Raw genomic sequence first — 20,491 nt, 5'->3', positions numbered from 1 at the left:
CTCAAGTAATAGCACGAAGCTGGATATTTCACCAGACTAGATAAATTCTTGTCTTGGAAACCAGTAAAATCAAGAGCCTAAAACGAAAGATATACTATAACATATGCAAATGGTTAATCGGGGAGAGAAAAATTATGTTCTCAATTTCTTTACTAACTCAGTGTTTGAGAGACTAGCAAATATTTTCTCCTCTAAAGAGATGGTAGACATCGACATCCTATAGGATAAGGAGTTATAATATTTCAAATGTATTCTTTGTCTTACATAGAATAATAACATTCTTTTGATTTGAAATTTAACCATTCCACGTCATAATTTTTTAAATTTATTGAATGACTAAAATTTTATTTATTTGCTCTATCCTGTATATCGAGCAATTTTTATTTAGATGGGATAATACTTATAGAATATTACTGCCACTAATATTTTTTAAGACTTATAATCACAGGTTTCCATACCAGTTGATTGTTAGATAATTTTATTCTGAAGTATATATATATATATATATATATATATATATATATATATATATATATATATACTAGCATTTCAGCCCGGCGTTGCCCGGATGTTTGGAAGTGTATGGTGAGCAAAAAAAAAAAAAAACGCGGTTAATTTTTTTAACTTTGACCCCTATTATGACCCCTTAACATTTATGTTTTTGGGCTGAAATCAAGTTATTAAGTTAGATCCATGTCCAAGGAACCTATATCTAAAATTTCAAGTGTTTAGACCTAAAATTGGTGGAGGAGTTTGGTAGAGTTCTCAAAGGTCAAATCGTTGAACTTTTACTCCTTAACAGGCAAATTTCTGGCCGAAAATGGATTACAAAGATTTTCCCAAATCTCAGTACCTTGTATATCAAATCTCGAGTTTGTAGACTTAAAACTGACAGAGTTATTGTGTAGGGAAATGTACACAGACACACACAGACAAACAGACAGACATGTTCCCTTTTATAGATATATAATTTACAACAGAAAAAAAACTTGATCTTCTGAAAAGAAAATAAAAGAAGTGCATACATCTCTTTGGTAAGGTTTTTTTTTTGTCTGTTTTATTTTATTCAATTTTTTTTTTAATTTATTTCTTTATTTCCGGAAGTCAGTGTCGCAGACTGGCTGTCAAATCAATTTCCAATTTCCAGGATATATATTGACGGATACACTTTTGCAGAGAAACTAATCCAAGCACATGTAGGAATAACCTGCCTTAGACTATTTCCTTTACTCCAAAACAGATATTACACAACAATAATACGGCAGTCAATAATACTCCTAAGTACATACTTTAAGCATAATACGCAAAAATTATTTATATACATTTAGAAAAAAAGGCTTCCATAATTCTTTACAATGCTTAATATCAATCACAACTCGTATCATGGAAATTGATTTGACGACACTGACTCCCGGAAGAAATAAATAAAACAGACAAAGGAAAACCTTGCTGAACAATTTTATACAGTTATTTTTTCTCTGAAGAAGAGATACTACTCTCGAAAATTAGGGACATGAACATCTACCATCTTGTACGACTATCAGTGTCAGATGTCGCCATTAAAAATTAGTGAGAAAAAAATGAACAATTAGACTCACTATCTTTCGAAGCTTATAACTACTTGAAAAATGTAGTTTAAACCCTAATTTTTTTTTTCAATAAAAGGAGCAAAGAGCAAATTTATAAATAATAAAAGTTTTAATAGAAAAATATGCAATATTTTTAAAAAATCGGTTTCTTTAAAAAAGATTTCAAGAAATTCAACGAATTTTAACTTACTCCAAATATAATAAAAATATATAAATTCCAAAAAAAACACTTACGTATAAAAAAATACTAATCAATGGGTACTTCCATTCTTCATTTATAAGAATTTGTCATTATTTATATTTTATATTCCATGTACTTTTTAAATAAAATAATTTTTTAAGCAAGTATTCAAAAAGACTGCAATTTTCAATTCTAATATCAGATAGTCACAGAGCGTGTTTGTCTCCCTTTCTTCCAGTTGACAATTACAGAGGCCGAAAAGCGCCATAATTAATTATTTAAAAACGTAATTATTTTTGGTTGTATTCCCTTTGTATTTCTGACATGTGTTTGTTGTCAACAACAAGGTAGTCATATGGGTCACCGTACTTGAAAAATGATCACATTTCACTCACACACAACCTTTCCATTTTTTTATTCTCTTAAAGAAATACATGAGTTTTTATTTAAAATATTTTATTTCTTCTTTATGCAATGATTTTTTTTAATATCTAAAAAAAAAAGATTGAATGAAAAAGAAAAAATTCAATGTAAGTGTCTAATATTTACTGGATTATATTTTCAAATTATGAGGTTCCACTTAAAAAAAATCAACGTGGTTGTTTTTAAAAAAGGTTTTAAACTTTTGATTTTGCGGGTAAATTTGCACAAAATTATTCTTTCTTTTTTTAATTAGATTATTTTATTTATTGATCTTTTGTGATATATAAATCTGAGGCGAGAAAATTACTTTTTTTTAATAGACATTTCAAAATGGAAGGGTGAATTAAAAAGAAACGTTTGTCTAGAATATTATATCAGTTTATTGGAAAGAGCATAAAATTTCACACTAAACCTGCAAATATTGTAAAAATTGAACCAATAGAAAAATTTTGATAGATTTTTAAATTGAAAAAATTGAAAAAAATTTAGCTCGTAAAATTCAATTCATTTCATTACATAGAAAAAATAGCTGCATGAGCGCGTGCATGCACTTTGTAAACACGTTTTTAAAAAAGAAAAAATAATATTTCTATTATTTAAAAAAAAAAATTTAATAGTTTATATTGGAAGTATATCCCATAAAGAAATTAAACAAACCACTTTAAAAAGAAAAATTACGAGTTTTTTTATATTTTATTCGCAGTTTTGTGTTAAGGGTGTCAAAAATTCCTCCAAAATTCTGACACACCTATTGTAGGACACATTATGTTGGCAAATAAACATAATATACTTGAACATTATTGAAAATTCCTTCTAATATTGTCATTATTGTTTTATATGATAACTTGTGTTCACTGTGTTTCCTACAAACCGCATTTATAATTTATTATCAATTAAAATACTTTTAATAAAGTCAATTGATTTAAATTAAATTCGAAACTACACTTTTTTCTTTTGTTTAATTGTTCGAAGAATTAGTTGATAATCAAAACTAATTAATTTGATAAATTTTGTCAACATTGTCACTAATTATAAGATGATTTTTTATATGTATGTATATTTTTATTTTTTTTATATCACTTTATTTTCGTTGTGTGCGCTAGTTTTTTTTTAATTATTGGAAGTAAATCTTTTCTCTTTATTTCGTAAGTAAGGGAAGTAATTCATGTTGAATCGATGTTTCAAACTCATTTATTCTTATTTTATTCTAATTGACTTTAGTTGTTAAATCTAAAGTTAAGTCATTAAATTGTTTATCCTATTTAGCTAGCACATTCTAATTAATTTTACATTTTGAATATAATTTTATGCTTTAAATCCAACTTTTCTATTTTTATATAAATACTTTTCTATTTTTATATAATTACTTTTCTATTTTAATATAATTACTTTTCTATTTTTATATAAATACTTTTCTATTTTTATATAATTACTTTTCTATTTTTATATAATTACTTTTCTATTTTTATATAATTACTTTTCTATTTTTATATAATTACTTTTCTATTTTTATATAAATACTTTTCTATTTTTATATAATTACTTTTCTATTTTTATATAATTACTTTTCTATTTTTATATAATTACTTTTCTATTTTTTATATAATTACTTTTCTATCTTTTATATAATTACTTTTCTATTTTTATATAATTACTTTTCTATTTTTTATATAATTACTTTTCTATTTTTTATATAATTACTTTTCTATTTTTTATATAATAACTTTTCTCTTTTTTATATAATTATTGTTCTATTTTTATATAACTACTTTTCTATTTTTTATATAATTACTTTTCTATTTTTTATATAATTACTTTTCTATTTTTTATATAATTGCAGTTCTTTTTTTATATAATTACTTTTCTATTTTTTATATAATTACTCTTCTATTTTTTATATAGTTACTTTTCTATTTTAATATAATTACTTTTCTATTTTTATATAATTACTTTTCTATTTTAATATAATTACTTTCCTATTTTTAATATAATTACTTTCCTATTTTTAATATAATTATTGTTCTATTTTTATATAATTACTTTTCTATTTTTATATAATTACTTTTCTATTTTTTATATAATCACTTTTCTATTTTTATATAATTACTTTTCTATTTTTTATATAATTACTTTTCTATTTTTTATATAATTACAGTTCTATTTTTTATATAATTACAGTTCTATTTTTTATATAATTACAGTTCTATTTTTTATATAATTACTTTTCTATTTTTTATATAATTACTTTTCTATTTTTTATATAGTTACTTTTCTATTTTTATATAATTACTTTCCTATTTTTAATATAATTACTTTCCTATTTTTATATAATTACTTTCCTATTTTTTATATAGTTAGTTTTCTATTTTTTATATAATTAGTTTTCTATTTTTTATATAATTACTTTTCTATTTTTTATATAATTACTTTTCTTTTTTTATATAGTTATTTTTCTATTTTTTATATAGTTACTTTTCTATTTTTTATATAGTTATTTTTCTATTTTTTATATAATTACTTTTCTATTTTTTATATAATTACTTTTCTATTTTTTATATAATTACTTTTCTATTTTTTATATAGTTACTTTTCTATTTTTTATATAATGACTTGTCTATTTTTATATAATTACTCTTCTATTTTTTATATAATTACTTTTCTATTTTTATATAATTACTTTTCTATTTTTTATATAATTACTTTTTCTATTTTTATATAATTACTTTTTCTATTTTTATATAATTACTTGTCTATCTTTTAGATAATTACTTGTCTATCTTTTAGATAATTACTTTTCTATTTTTATATAATTACTTTTCTATTTTTTATATAATTACTTTTCTATTTTTTATATAATTACTTTTCTATTTTTTATCCCTAGATGGTCACAATTACTATATGTACTTTATTTTCAATTCTGAATATTACATTTTGTTAACATAATTCAAATTAGCGAAGTCTAACGTTTAAATCATTTTTTCTTTACTTAGGAGTCACCATTTATCGAGGCTCTTAAGCCATTCAAGGATAAGGATTAATGAATGTCAGGTGGTAGTGTAGTAACTGTTTATGGTGAAATTGGGTAGAATTTGATTATTTATAGGGATGGCTCAACAAGAATTTGTTTAGATGGGATTTGAAGCCTACCATATAATATTCAACCAGGAAGCAGGACAGCAGAACAGGCTATAAAAATGTAGGTTACCTGTGTGAGAAGTGTCATGGGAATAGACAAACAAGTGGAAATAACGCACGTCCATTTATTTTTCAAAGCTGCATGTAACATCACATATAAAATCAGTGAATGGGGACTTACTGTTTTGGGGGGACCGAGATGGTTGGTGTATTTGATATTTCGGGATAACATCCCTTTGTCAAAAAAAAAAATAAAGTGTGAAAACCGATGAATGTTTCAAAAGAGAGAAAATGTCATGGTAATGAAACAGGAAGTTGAGTTGAAACTACCAAGCTGAAAACAAAGTCTAATTAATAGTGATGAGCATAATAATCTATAATATCTGTTGCGTTACGGTTGAATTTTAGTGTAAAGTCTACACTCTGCCTTGTCACGAAGGACAACCAACTCTACATCACACAAAACAATGTAATTTATGAATTCAATTGAACGTGCAGACATGCATAACCAACATATATCCACAGAAATTAGAATGGGAAAGCCACTCATTTTTGCCCCTCTTCTGCCTTGGAATCTGTCATTGGCCAACATTTAATTGAAAATCCAGCTTGTGCTAATGCCTATGAAATGGACTGTTTCAGAATATTGCACCGAGCTGACTCGCAAAATCATTTAAAGATTTTGGAGTCAGTCTCAATTTTTTCACGCAAGCCTTCGCTTTGTCGACAGAAAGAATTTGTTAAATCATTAGACTTGCTCGGAGATATATTTTAATCGTTCTCATACCCGTCCATCTCAATTGTACATATATTTTATATCATTGTAATATTATTTAACACGAATTCCTATTCAACTTGCTTTTTTTTTTTTACTCTTATATATTCAAGTATTTGTTCTTGCATGACAATTTAATTCATTTTTGTGCATTTTTTGATATACCAATGATTAACTCCTGATGAGTTTGTTGGTGAAAGTGATCCCTTGGAGTTTTTTGTATATTATTCACAAAGCGATATATATATATATATATATATATATATATATATATATATATATATATATATATATGAATCATTTTATTTTAAGCAAATAAACAACATCAATAAAAGTATCGATACTTTCTAGCACAAGTGGGAATTAGCTCCGTAGTAGAGCTTCAGGCTTTAGACTCTGGATCTTGGATCGCTGAGGAATCATAAACAACGAAACACCATCGTCCATCGAAAATTACATTTTTTTTTTTAAATATACATGTAGCTACCGATCTTGGGATATCAGACTACTGAAAGGAAAAATATTCCCAACTAGCATTAAAGTTAAATGGCTTTTACGTATTAATAATTGAATTTGTTCAAAAACTATTGGAAACAAAACAAATAGATATGTGTGTGTGTGTATATATATATATATATATATATATATATATATATATATATATATATATATATAGAGAGAGAGAGAGAGAGAGAGAATTTAAGTGACCTTGTAAAGTATATATGTATGTGAATGGGAATGTTGTCCTATATTGAATTTGGTGTGTGTGTGTGTGTGTGTGTGCGCGCGCGCGCGCGATTATCTATTTCTAACCTTATCTCTTGCAGAAATGTTCATCAACAGAACTGTACTTAAATGGGAGGAGCCTAAGATCTAAAAATAATGTGTCACGATCACCAATTATTCCGAGGTTCAAGTGATATTAATAACAGAAAAAGATAGCAGCCACCATTACCGAGACATATATATATATATATATATATATATATATATATATATATATATATATATACTAGCAGGCCAACCCGACGTTGCTCGGGATTTAAAGAGCATTAACAAATATTCCACACTTCTTAATACTTTTATTGTCATCGAAATCGGTGAAATCACCCATACATTAATCAAATCAATTGATTGCCTGCTCTAGTCAGGAACTCACCGCTGTCCACTGGGAGGAAGCTTCTAATGTTTCCCCAAAGTGATTTAGTCCAATATTCATTGTAGTCTACATTGCACTGTAGAGAACCCACTGTTGATTTTATTAAATTATTTTTAATTTTATATAATGACTTAAATAGTTTAAAATGAAAAAATCAAGTACAATGATCCAATTACACTCTAATCAGAAGCGTTCATTTGGAACGCGCCTCTGTCTTATCAAAGAACCTACTGTTGATATTCTATCCCAAACCATTCTGCTTGTGTGGTGATAAAACTTCTTGAATGCAGTTATGTTGGTAGGCTGCATAAAAGTGTTAACTTTGACCCAAATTGGACTGTTTATTCTTTAATCAGATTTCTTTGATTATCGATTTTTGATACTTATCAGAGGTATTCCGATACATCACCTATCTAAAAACACTCCCAGGCACATAAGGTATATGTGTGTGAAATTTTTAAAAAATCGGCTCAGCCGTTTTGGAGCCTATAGGGAACGAACTCACACACAAAGTGCCTTATATATATATATATATATATATATATATATATATATATATATACATACATACACACAAAGTATATATATATATAAGCCTATAGGGAACGAACTCACACACAAAGTGCCTTTTATATATATATATATATATATATATATATATATATATATATATATATATATATATATAAGCGACATTCCAAAAGTAATGCCTCCTATTTTTTTATTCCGTCTGAATGGATAAAAAAATGATTGTAAATTGATTTGTTATTATGATTGAACTAATGCAATCATGACCTGAAAGTTTCATCTCTTTGTTGCAGATATTGACGGTATGAGACTCTAAGAAAGAAAGCCCTGTCATGGACATGCATTGAAAGCAAAGATGCATCATTAAATTCCCTGCAAAAGTGCATTGAGAATTGTGAAAAATACGTCCTGGAGCACAATAGGTCACTCGTTTTTATGGTACCATTCGAGTCTTTGTAGTTCTTCAACTTTTTGAGTTATAAAAAATTGGAGGCTTTTATTTTGTATGATAAAGCTCGCTCTAGATGTCCATGTACAGCCACTACCCTACCATTGGCAAAAGTGGATTAAGAATGGTGGTGACTATGTAGAAAAATAAATACTGGAGCATAAAATGGTGCTCATTTATCAGGTATGTTTATGTTTATATATTTGCATGTACAGAATTCATTCCTAAATTATAAAATTTGTATTCCAGCTGTTAGGCATAAGGTTATATGTGGGTTATATTTAGTTGGATTTAATTTTATGCAAAAGAGATAAAAATGGAGTGAAAACTTTTTGTAAACATTCAGAATTCTTTTTTTGTTTTTTGTACATAGGAGTTACCATTTATCAAGGCCCGGAGGCCACTAAAGGATAAGGGTTATAGAGTGTACAGTAGTCAATGGGATAATATCGTAGTAATCGTTATTAATGGAAATTTGGTAAATTGGATTACTTAAGGGGACGGTTCATCAAGAATTTGTTTATATTGGACTTGAAGACAACCAAATTGTAGTCAGCTGGGAAGCAGGCAAAAGGAAGAGAGTTCCACAAGCATGCAGTTCTAAGAAAGAAGCTTTTTTCATGGAATCTACGTTTTGATTTAGGCACAGATAAAGAGTGGGGAAAATTGTGAAATTTTATCAATAGGCATTAAGCGGTATGCGTCAATTAATGAATGTTCACAATATTTCAGTTCCTTTGGAGTATTTTAAGGGTTGTCAGGGGGAATAACTTTTGTGGGGACTCACCCATGCACAAGAGATGGACTTTTCCGAACTGTACAAATAGACTGAGAGGTACAGACTCTTATTGTGGTTGTCGGTGGTGTGTGTACTTCATAATACACCATCTTGGCATAAAGTGCTACGACTGTTGTTCTCTGTATATACTATTTTGTTCTCAATACAAATACCTTTGCCTAACCCATATTCATGTCCATGTCTTCCTTAGTGACCATTTTGGCCCACAACAACTTGGCGATGAAGAATTCAAATTCAAAAAGGTCCACCAACAAAAAAAATCTAAAAAGGATAAAATTATATCAGTAATTACACCTTGAACCTATCGGACAAGGGAGTAGCATTCTCAACGAATGAGATACTCTTTGAACTAGGACTCCAAAAATAATAGTCTTTCAATTAATGATTAAAAAAAAAAAAATTCTTGCTGGATGTACGTTGATCTAGGTTGTCCTATGCTCGTGCGCCCGTGCCATGGCGTCCACAGCAATACATTTCTCACCAGCATTTGCTTACTACTCTGCCAGTGACCGGAAAATCGTAAACATCGCTCCCTGATGATAGTAGATATGGCAGGTAAGTTGCCATAAAGTTGCTGCTTCGGGGGATTATCTTGCCAAGATATATTTAACACTGTTTGTAGCATACGAGTGTATGTGCAGTCTAGCTTTCTTTCCAATTTTTTGGTGACTGTCCAGGTTGTAGAATTAAATAAAATACAGTATAACTCCTATAATTTGAACACCCGCTTCGTTCAAATTAGAGGATGCTGTTCAAGTTTCGTGATAAAAAAATGTGCTGCAGTTACCTTTAATTTTCTAAGAATTAAGAAATAGTAAATGAAATTCATTGCTATATGATACTTCAAGTATATATTAAGTTGAGTTTATGATATATTGCAAGTAAGAATTGTTAAATATTATTACCAGGAACAAAAACATTGAGAATAAATTAAATCTACTCTTAATTGTTAGGTATTTATTACCTAAGTTATCATCTACAGAAATCACACATTTACGTAAAATACAGTTTTTTTAGTTATTCATTGAATGAGTCTCATTGCAGTTTCTATTGTCATCAATTGAGCTCTCAGGCGCTGTCATTGTATTCCGTAAGCAATCACAAAAATCTACAATTTCTTGGTTCTGTAGCTTCTTTATGATTATATCTCTTCAGAGTGATATTGCTTGCAAAACATAGTTGTCACTAAAGTAAGGACTTTTTTCTAGAAATTTTATAACCGTCTCCATAGACTTTTCTGCACCATCCCATGATATTGCTTCATCAGAGTGTTCTTGGTTATTTACATTAGGGTCAAGAGAATTGGAGCTGTCACTATTTTCATCACCATTACTGCCTTCAGGATATTGATCAGTAGTTTCCTCATCTTGTTGCACCCACATTCCAACATCATTTGCATTAAGTGATTTAAGAACAGCGTGGTTGATCAGTAACCGTTTGGTTTCAAGAATTTTTTCTAGACCAGATGTATTCTCTGATTCTTTCAGTTCAGAAGCCTTTGGCACTGGGCATAATTTGCCCCATGCTTTTGTTAATGTTCTTGCTCGAACTTGATTCCATGCACTTGCGAGAGAAAATATGGCATCTTTTATAGTAAAATGGCGCTGAAAATCGCTTATACTCATGGTACTATTTATCATATTCATCATGAAATTATTTCTGTAGAAACTTTTAAGTTCCAAATAATGCCTTGATCCATAGATTGGATGAGAGAAGTCACATTAGGTGGTAAGTAGCACACGAAAATATTCCCGCAAGATGACATTAGTTCTGACTCAGGAAGATGTGCTCTACAATTGTCCAACAGAAGCAAGCACTTTGAATCAGGTTTACCTAATTCAAGAAAACCCCTCTGGAAAACTGGCACAAATTCTTGCAAAAACCATTTTTTTAAACAACTGTTGATTCATCCATCCATTTTGTGAAGAATAATAGGATACTGGTAAAGGCGAAACTCTTTTCAATGCTCGGGGACACTTTGAATTGCAGATGACAAGAAGCTTAAGTTTATGAGTTCCAGAAGCATTAGCACATACCATCACTGTTAGTCTTTATTTAATTTGAAGACTTATTTTCTGCTCCTCGGATCTGGCTAATGTTTTTGTAGGTAAGCACTTCCAATTGACGCTACTTTCATCAGCATTGTAAAATCCTCTGGTGTTAAACCATAATCGGCAATTATCGTCTTGAATTTGTCACAATAATTTGATGCTGCGTGTGTATAAGTAGACCGTTGTTCGCCTGACATTGTTAATTGTCTTATACCATGTCTACTCTTAAAGCTCCTAAGCTAGCTTTCACTGAATTTCATATCTTCTGTGATATTCAACTTTTCCTTAAGAGATTTTGCTAATTAACATGGCCCCAGATATTGCTACACCTTCATTCCGTTTTGCTACAAACCACTTATGCAATATTCGATCGAATTCAACTTGCTTTGGTCTGCAAAGAGTCCTTCTTTTGACATGTCTTTTATTTGGAGAGAAAGGGGCAGCCTTCAATATTTCCTCCTTTTTCTTTGTGATGTAAACAGTGTACTTCTTCCAATCTTATAATCTCTCAATATAACGCTATTTTCAACTCCAGTATCTAATTTTTCTATAATTTGACGTTTTTCGAGTAAAGTCAGTGTCACTTGTTTTCTTTTAGAGTTGCAAGCCATTGTGATGGGTTATTTTACACTATTTTAAATATAGCAATCTGAAAAAAAAAATTACAGTTAGTGTGAATTAAATATCAATAGCTAATCTACATTAATTAGTACCAATATTAACATTTATGCGCAATATCTGACTAAACCATGTAAACAGTTTTACTGCAACTCCACATCAAATATGCTTATACAATTTCAATGACGAGACAGTTCAAGTTTAGAGAAGGTCCAGGTTTAGAAGAAGTCCAAATGAGAGGAAGTCCAACTTTAGAGGAATTTCAAATTAAAGGAGTTTTACTGTACTTATATGAGGCTGAGCGGTAAGAGCATGCATTTCTTTGATTTTCGCAGACAACATCCATACAGGAGGCTCATATATATATATATATATATATATATATATATATATATATATATATATATATATTATTATTATTATTATTATTATTACTATTATTATTAAAATATATTTATGGATGTTTAGCTCCATAGAGGCTTCTGCGTTTCAATGATTTTAGTACGACGATTCCCTATGGGCATAAAACATGGGATCCTTTCTGTAACTTAATTACCATAATATATTTTAATAACTTAATACCTAGCTCTATTCACATATTGAGCACTGTTAAATACTGAAAAATGATACATTGAATAGTATATGTCCTTAAAAAATGCTATGTTGAATGTTATGGTGTTAAATGGTAATAAAACAAAAGGAACACAGGACTTTTAGAAACAAACATGTATTCACATATATTACAGGCAAGGCAGGTTGAGCAATACCATACCTCTACTGTTGGGAGTTTGCTGCACATGACCTCCTTGGCCGTGTACCAATCTCTGACTGCCGGACACCGGTACTCTGTACAGAGGAAGTGACGTCATGAGATAGTCCATTAATCCCATGGAGGGGCGTCTCCAACACCCCCTCCCAAGCTTTTTGTTTGTAAAAGCTGTCAGTACCTCTTCCTTTTAGGGTTTACTATCAATGGCTCGGTAAACTTTCTCTTACGGAACAACCACTGTAGTTCAGGTGTTGGTTGAAGTGGTTCAAGATAAAAAGTTTCAAAGACAGTGTCTATCGGTTCATCTTCCAATGGTGGACTGTTGCTGGTTTCAACTGATCGACATCTTAGTTGGTTCTGGTGACGTTTGTGGGTATATGTTGGTCCTTGGACGATATATACCATGTCACCGACTCTCTTAGTAATTGTACCCACCTCCCAGAATGATGTGTTGTTTTTTATAACTTTTGAAAAACACTCTTTCACCTGATATGAAACGTTTACTGGGTACACAAGTGGTCACTAGTGGCCTTTACTGTCTGGGTAAGAGCTTGTTAAAAACTTATCTCATTTTTCGTGCAAACATCGTTTCTGCAGGTGAGCCTGCTGTTGGTGTGTTTGGGTTGGGTGTAATCCTACACACGTCTAGAAATTGTTGAAGTGCTTCATCTGTTGGGGTTCCTTGAACCTTCTTCAGTGCTCTTTTAAGAGTGTCCATAAAGTGTTCCACTTGCCTATGTATTGGGGAGTGGTGATATGATTAACTTGGAGCATATCACAAAAACTTTTGAACGCAGCAGACGTAAACTAGGTTCCATTATCACTTACGATGCAATCAACTACACCGAAATATGCGAACAATTCATGTAAGAAATTTATAGTCGTTCCAGTTGTCTTCTGTACCTCAATACCTCAGGCTACTTGGTGAAACTATCAACTACAATTAAGTAATAATTGTCCTCGAGTAGAGCCACAAAATCGATGTGCACCCTAGACCATGGCTGGTCAATCTTCGGCCAAGGTTTAAACGTAGTAGGTGGTGTTTTAGCCGCAAGGGCACAGCCTGTGCACGAGCCTATCCTTTCATTGATGTCCTTGTCCATTTTAGGCCAGTAGACATAGCTCCTTATCAAACTCTTCATACGATTTTTCCCAGGATGTCCTGTGTGAAAATCCCATAGAATTTGTTTTTGGAGACATTTGCGAATCACCACTCTTTCGCAATAAAGTAAAACCTCATTGCAAAGCGAAAGTACTTCCGGAACAGCTCCCTTTATGGCGATCTTGTTTTTTATGTTACAGATGAAGTCATCCTTGTCTGCTTTTCTTTTAATCTCTGGTAGAGACACTGAGAGTTCTCTGATTGTGTTGCCCATCATCGTTTTTATTTCCACATCCATCCGAAGAGTGGCAATGGTGGAATCTTCAAACGGATCCCTTTTCAATGGTATCAGTCTAGATAGGCTATCCGCATGGCTAATTTGTTTCGAAGACAAGTACTCCAGGGTGAAATCATAATTCAGTAATAATGTACCCCATCTCAACAGTCTATTAGCCATATATGTTGGTAAGCCTTTTTTGGAACCAAAAATTGTGAGCAACGGCTTATGATCTGCAATGTAAATTTTCTGCCATGTAAATACCTCTGAAACTTTGTCACAGCAAATATAATATTCAAGGCTTCTTTTTCAATTTGAGAGCGCTGTCTTTCGGCTATTAGTAGTGTTCTAGAAGCATGTGCGATCGGTTTCCTGGTACCGTCAAGCATTATATGAAGTATGCAAGCTCCAACAACAAATGAGCTTGCGTCACACGCTACTATTATTCTCAACCTTGGATCATAGTGTGTCAGAAATAGATCTGAAGTCTACGTCTCTTTAATCTTCTCAAAAGTCTTCTGGCATTCTGGCATCCAGTCCCAGGCTTCCTCTTTCTTCAGCAGTTCATTTAGTGGGGCACGCAAATCATGCATATTCTTGATGAAGACTTGGTAGAAATTAGCCAGGCCCCAAAAGCTTTGTAGTGCTTGCACATTATTGGGAGCCGGCATGTTCTTTCTGGCTTCTGCCCTCTCAGGATTGGGATGTCTACCATCTTCATCAATAATGTAACCTAAGTAACGAATTTCCTTCATCAGGAAGTCACACTTTGCTTCTTTTACTTTCAAACCGAAACTTTGAATTCTTTCAAAAACTTCATGTATGTGGTTTCGGTGCACATCTGTGGATTTACTGGCTATGACAATCTCATCCAAGTAGGAGCAAGCAAAATCGAGGCCACTCAGCATGGTGTCCATGATCTGCTAGAAAAATCGCAGGTGCAACCTTAACTCCAAAAGCTAACCTTTCAAACTTGTACAATCGCCTGTGTGTATTTATACAGAGGAGTTTTGAACATTCCGCCTCGACGGGGATCTGCAAATATGCGTCGCTCAAATCCACCTTAGAAAATACTTTACCACCGTTTAATTTATTGAATATCTCCTCTGGTGTGGGGAGTGGATAGTGGTAATCTTTGAGGGCTGTGTTCAAACCCATGGAGAAATTCACACATGCATGAATCTGGTTTGTTTTCTTGGTCACATATACAGTAGAGGGCTGTCCAATCATTGCTGCTTACTTTCGATATTATTCCAGCCTCTTCTAGCCGATCCAATTCCTTGTCGATTTTCTCTGTTGCTGCAAATGGGACATTTCGTTTCTTTTTGAAAACGAACAGAGTGTTTTCTTTTAGTTCAAATCTAGCTATAGCCTTTGTACATTTTCCTAGTCCTAGTTAGAATACTTCTGGAAATTCCACTTTTAACTTGTCCTTCAGTTGTTGCGCCTCCGTAGACGAGTCTTCTACCCTATGACAGAATTTATTCATAGGTTCGTCCCACAATTTGAATCGCTCCATCCAGTCAGTACCAAAGAGGTTTTCGGATGTCCTATGTACATACACTTTCACTTTTTTAGTAACACATTTAAGGTCACCGGGAGTGTGAGCTCTCCCTCAAATTCCACTCTATCGCCTGTCACAGCTCGAGCCGATTTGTTCGTCTTCCACATGGTTGGTTTCCTTAGCCTTTTTCATGTCTTAAGGTTAATGATGGACAGGTCTGATCTGAAATCCAATTGTAGATGCACAGTTTTATTTGCGATGTTAACTGTGACATATTTGCTCCGGTTCTTATCTGAATCCAAATTGGATCTAGTCTGTCGGATGCTATTCTTGTCCTTGTTCTTACTGCACTGGATCGCTTTGTGGCCCTTTCTGCCACATCCATTGCAGTACTTATCTTTGTAAAAACATTGCCTCGACCAATGTTTCCCGCCGCAGCGATAGCACAGGCTTGTAGGGGATCCAGGTCTTGTGACTGGGTGGTACTTATTAGGTGTAGCCTGAGTTTTCTTACTTCCAGCTTTGCTTTTTGGGGTGAATATTTTTCCGGTCTGAAAGTCGTCCTTCTAATGAATGTTGCACCTGACTCCTCGACGTGTCTTGAGTTGTTCCTTATGCAAACTACCCGTTGACAATCTTCGGCCAACTTCTGGAGGGTGAGGCCTTGTTCGCTCTCAAGTCTAGAGAGAATACGTTGCCTAACCTCAGTATTTTTGGATGAGACTAGGCCCTGCGCAAAAATTAAACACTTGAAGTCATCTGCCAATATGACAGACAGACTGAAATCATCGCAGTGTTTATTTACCACGAATGCGGAGGTTAGGTAATCATTGTAATCGCTTTTTTGCAGGTTAAACCACTTCCATCTTTTATGAAAGAGCGTAGTATTCGGGCTGAACAGTTTGGATAAAAGTTTGACCGCTTCAGAGAATTCCAATTCACTCATCTTCCTGGGGAGAATATAATCCACAAACTTGCTATGTTCTGTGGTCCCTAATTTCCTCAAAAGTAGGCAAAATTTTTTAGCGTTGCTCTACTCTTGACAGTCCATGGTGAATAGGTCCTCATATCTCCGATAGAAAGCATCAAATGTCTCATCCAACTCTGGTTGGTAGTTGAACGTTTCTATAGCGTTCCATATTGTACTTTCGGAAAAAGTTAAGCTGTCGTCCCTGTGTTTCATTCTATCAAACATTTTTAACAATAGCTCTTCTTGTTTCTGCTGTAGGAGTAGTAGTCTCTCCTCCAACGCTTGTTGCCTCTCTTGAAATTGTAAGTGGAGCTGTTTATCACATTCTTTTAAATTTTCCTCAGCCTTCTGCTGCTGGTCCATCTAGGCCTTGATTAGCTGTATTAATACTGCTTTAACCTCCTCCATCTTGTAATGGCTTTTCCAAGCGCACAAGAAAAAAAAAATATTTCCAAGAGATAAAATAATAAAATAAAAAGAAGAAAATGTCCTTTCCTTGAGTGTGTGCGTGTGAGAAGGGAGCAATGTATCCCTTGCTTCTTGGTAAAAACCTTAGAGATAACCTAATATGAGGATGGACAAAAAAAATATATATATACTGTGATACAATACAGGTGCAAAAGAATAAAAATAATTGTGGAATTGTCCGGAAGTTAACCAAAATGGCTAGTTTTTTTTTTATGCATGTGTGTGTGTGTGGGGGGGGACTTGTCCTCCACGAGGAAGAAACAAAAATTTTTTCGCTTTAGAACCGACGGTTAAAAATAGAATATTTCAGAAAATTCCACTCAATGAAAAAGTATTTCCTTTAGTCCAAGTAAAACGAAAGGGGAAAGGAAAAGATTTCCCTCCGACCTTTGCCTTGCGTTCATTTCTTCTTTTTTTGTTTTTAGAATTTTGTTTTTAGAAAATAATTGGCAGCCGAATTCTTAGCTTGTGAATCCGAAATTCTTTTGAAGTCAAATTAATTTCCTTTTTTTCCTTTTTTGTGGAGTTAACCCATGTGAAAGTCGAATCCATACGTCGCCAGTTGTTATGGAGTTAAATGGTAATAAAAACGAAAGGAACACAGGACTTTTAGAAACAAACATGTATTCACATATATTACAGGCAAGGCGGGTTGAGCAATACCATTCTTCCACTGTTGGGAGTTTGCATACGACTTCCTTGGCCGTGTACCAATCTCTGACTGCTGGGCACTGGTACGCGTTACCAGAAGTGACGTCACCAGAGGAAGTTATGTCATGACATAGTCCACTAATTCCAAGGAGGGGCATCTCCAACAATGAAATAATAATAATAATAATATTAATAATAATATATAAAAGTGGACTTGTGTGTCTGTGTGAGGAATGGTCTCTATGAAACTACTCTGTCAAATTTTGGTCTGCAGATTTGAAACTTGATATATAGGAAATTTGGACCTGTGCAGCAAATTCGATTTGGTCTTCAGCCAGTAAAAATAGCTGCTAAGAGGTCAAAGCTGATAAAATTGGAACTTGGCAGGTGTAAGTTGACTTGAAATGCTTCTGTATGCATGTGCAAATATTTATAAGTTAAACAACGTTATTTTTTTAACCTTTTATATGCGTCTGGACGTGGCTAAGATGGTAATGAGTAAGGTTGGAACGCCATATATTTTGGTTTCGATTCTAGCTGATGGCACTCATCATATTTTTTTTAACTTTTGAAATCACTACTATATATTGGGCACAATATAATAATAAATGTGTAATCCACATGAATTAAAATATCATATTTAAGCGTATTTTATAACCGAGCCATACTGGACGGCCACTACTATATGTTGGGCACAATATAATAATCAATAGTGAAGTGGCTCTATAATAATAAATACGAAATCTGCATGAATTAAAATATCATATTTAAGCATGTTTTATGATCAGACAATACTGGGCCACCTACTAGTATATAATAAAGCTCAACGTCTGTGCATGTCTGTCTGCCTGTCTGTACATGAATAGGGGGTGTAAGCCTGTTGGCCAAAACCCGAGCTAGGGGTTTCCCTGTGGTAGAGAGGAGAGAAATGCCCCGGTAGTTCCCACAGTTTGCCTTGTCTCCCTTCTTAAAGATGGAGACAACTAGGGCATCTCTAAGTTGTGCAGGGATTTTCTTTTGTTCCCATATTTTGAGAAGCAGGGCATGGATGTGTCTGAGAAGATCAGGTCCGCCTTTCTTCAGGACTTCTGCTGGGATGCCGTCAGAACCAGCTGCCTTGTTGTTTTTCATCTTCCTAATTGCATCCCGCACCTCTTCCAGACTGGGTGGTTCTCCCATGCTCTCAATTTTGGGCTGTTGAGGGAGTTTTTCATCTTTCCGAGTCCCAAACTGGCTTTCACCCAAATAGAGGCACGATGGACATGATCTTCACTGCTCGTCAACTCCAAGAAAAGTGTAGGGAGCAAAATTTACCATTATACATGGCTTTTATAGACCTTACTAAAGCCTTTGACTCTGTGAACCGTCAAGCCCTTTGGCTGGTTCTTGCAAGGTTTGGATGCCCAGAGAGATACATTTGGGTACTGAGACTGCTACATGACAATATGTCAGCTACAGTCCTCAGTATTAGTGGAGATGAAACAGAGCCCTTCAGGGTTGACACAGGAGTGAAACAGGGATGTGTCATTGCTCCAACCCTGTTCTCCATCTTCATTACTGCTATCCTCCATCTCACGGACAAACATCTTCCCCGTGGAGTTCAAATTATGTACAAAACTGACGGGCGACTTTTTAACATCAACAGATTCAGGGCCAAAGGTCGAACGAACACCATATCCATTATGGAGCTACAGTATGCAGATGATAACGCCCTTGTAGCCCTCTCAGAAGAGGACCTACAGTGTACACTGGTTGCCTTCACAAGGGCGTACAAACAGCTAGGACTAACAATCAATATAAAAAAAACTCAAATCCTCCATCAATCACCAACAAACAGTACTCCAGTTTCACCCCCAAACATCTCTATCGACAACGCTAGACTAGAAAATGTGGACCACTTCCCATACCTAGGCAGCATCCTATCATCAAAAGCCAACATAAATGATGAAATACAAACCGTCTCAGCTGTGCCAGTGGGGCTTTCTCAAGGCTAAGGAAGAGAGTATTTGAGAACCGTAACCTTCTGGCAAAGACCAAAATCATGGTATACAAAGCTGTTTTGCTGCCAACTCTTGTCTATCGATCGGAGACCTGGACCACATACGGGAGGCACGTAAAAACCCTGGAGACGTACCACCAAAGATGCCTCCGAAAAATCCTCAGAATCAGTTGGAAGGACTGACGCACCAACACCAGTGTCCTGAGTGAGGCTGACATTCCTACTATCACCGCTACTGTTGCTCAACGCCAGCTCAGATGGACTGGTCATGTTGTCCGAATGCCGGATCTCTGCCTCCCAAAACAGATTTTCTACTCTCAGCTTGTTGAGGGAAAGCGTGCCCAGGGTGGCCAAAAGATAAGGTATAAAGACAACATCAAAGTAAATTTAAAGCGGTTTCACATGGACCTTGAGACATGGGAGGACGTGGCTGGGAGCAGGTTGGCATGGAGGAGTGCTGTCCACGAAGGTGCTGCACTTTATAGCAGTGACCTAAAGCAAGCTGCTGAGGATAAACGCAAGCACAGAAAGGACAGATTATCAACCAGACACACCCAACCCCACCCCACCACCACTAACTTTATCGCCCAAATTGCACAAGAAAAATTGGGTCCAGGATTGGGCTCTATGTTCACCTGAGGACCCACAGAGGCCACAACAGAGGACAGTCTTACTCATACACGAGTGACCGCAGATGATGACATGAATAGGCTCGTATATGGTTTGCTAAACTGACCACATACAATGATAGAAGAGGTATCAAGGAGCAAAATGCATATAAGGAAGTTATCCCTAACCAATGCGAGTGAGCCCCAGGAGGGAAAACCTATGCACGCTTATACCATTTCATGTAGAGCTACAAAATTTAGTAGGATAACCCACCGTGGGGAGAAGAAGGTTTTTATTGGTTACAGCACTCAACCTCCACCAACGAGGGTGGGGCTACAGGTGGATTCACTTATAACTGGAAACCCTGTGCATGCTCACATCGTTTGATTTTCACTCGTAGAATTACCAAATATGGCAGGATAACCCACTATGATGT

At 33.7% G+C, this 20,491-nt stretch overlaps 1 protein-coding gene across 1 annotated transcript in view; it reads right to left on the bottom strand.

Annotated features, from left to right (window-relative positions):
• Window positions 1–20,491, bottom strand: part of LOC145294055 (ras-related protein Rab-15-like) — a 240,051-nt gene that overhangs the window by 67,443 nt on the left and 152,117 nt on the right. The window lies entirely within an intron of this gene.

Source organism: Euprymna scolopes, chromosome 15 (assembly GCF_053919585.1).
Source record: "Euprymna scolopes isolate OS-2025 chromosome 15, ASM5391958v1, whole genome shotgun sequence".
NCBI classification, from domain to species: Eukaryota; Metazoa; Mollusca; class Cephalopoda; order Sepiida; family Sepiolidae; genus Euprymna; species Euprymna scolopes.
This window is presented reverse-complemented; position numbering and strand designations above follow the sequence as displayed.